Here is a 1,053-nt window from a genome sequence, read left to right as displayed (position 1 = left end):
GTGCACGTGCCTTTCTGCTGCAAATGCCTCTGGAAGTTTCATGGCGTTCCTATGCAATGTGGCAACACGAAAATGACCCCTTTTCCCATTCCGAGGGAGTTCTGTGCCACCCTAACAGCCCCGTGAGCCACAAGAGACACATCCCCGCCAATTTCTAGCGTTTCACGGGGTCTATCCGTGAAACATATAGAAGTTTTTGAGTGCACATGCATTCCTGCTGCAAATGCCTCTGGAAGTTTCATGCGGTTCGTACGCAATGTGGCAACACGAAAATGACCCGTTTTCCCATTCCCAGGGATTTCTGTGCGACCCGAACAGCCCCGTGAGCCACAAGAGACACATCCCCGCCAATTTCTAGCGTTTCACGGGGTCTATCCGTGAAAAATATCAATTTTTTTTTGACTGCACATGCATTTCTGCTGCAAATGCCTCTGGAAGTTGCATGCGGTTCGCATGCAATGTGGCGACACGAAAATGACCCGTTTTCCCATTCCGAGGGATTTCTGTGCCACCCTAACAGCCCCGTGAGCCACAAGAGAGACATCCCCGCCAATTTCTAGCGTATCACGGGGTCTATCCGTGAGAAATATTCACTTTTTTGAGTGCACATGCATTCCTGCTGCAAATGCCTCTGGAAGTTTCATGCGGTTCGTATGCAATGTGGCGACACGAAAATGACCCGTTTTCCCATTCCGAGGGATTTCTGTGCCACCCTAACAGCCCCGTGAGCCACAAGAGAGACATCCCCGCCCACTTCTAGCGTTTCACGGGGTCTCTCCGTGAAAAATATCACATTTTTTGAGTGCACATGCATTCCTGCTGCAAATGCCTCTGGAAGTTTCATGCGGTTCGCATGCAATGTGGCGACACGAAAATGACCCGTTTTTTCCCATTCCGAGGGATTTCTGTGCCACCCTAACAGCCCCGTGAGCCACAAGAGACACATCCCCGCCAATTTCTAGCGTTTCACGGGGTCTATCCGTGAAAAATATTCAATTTTTTGACTGCACATGCATTTCTGCTGCAAATGCCTCTGGAAGTTTCATGCGGTTC

The sequence above is a fragment of the Petromyzon marinus genome, unplaced genomic scaffold, assembly GCF_048934315.1.
Source record: "Petromyzon marinus isolate PM22_M1 ecotype Great Lakes invasive population unplaced genomic scaffold, UKy_Petmar_22M1.pri1.0 PM_G_Scaffold_90, whole genome shotgun sequence".
Classification (NCBI taxonomy): domain Eukaryota; kingdom Metazoa; phylum Chordata; class Hyperoartia; order Petromyzontiformes; family Petromyzontidae; genus Petromyzon; species Petromyzon marinus.
This window is presented reverse-complemented; position numbering follows the sequence as displayed.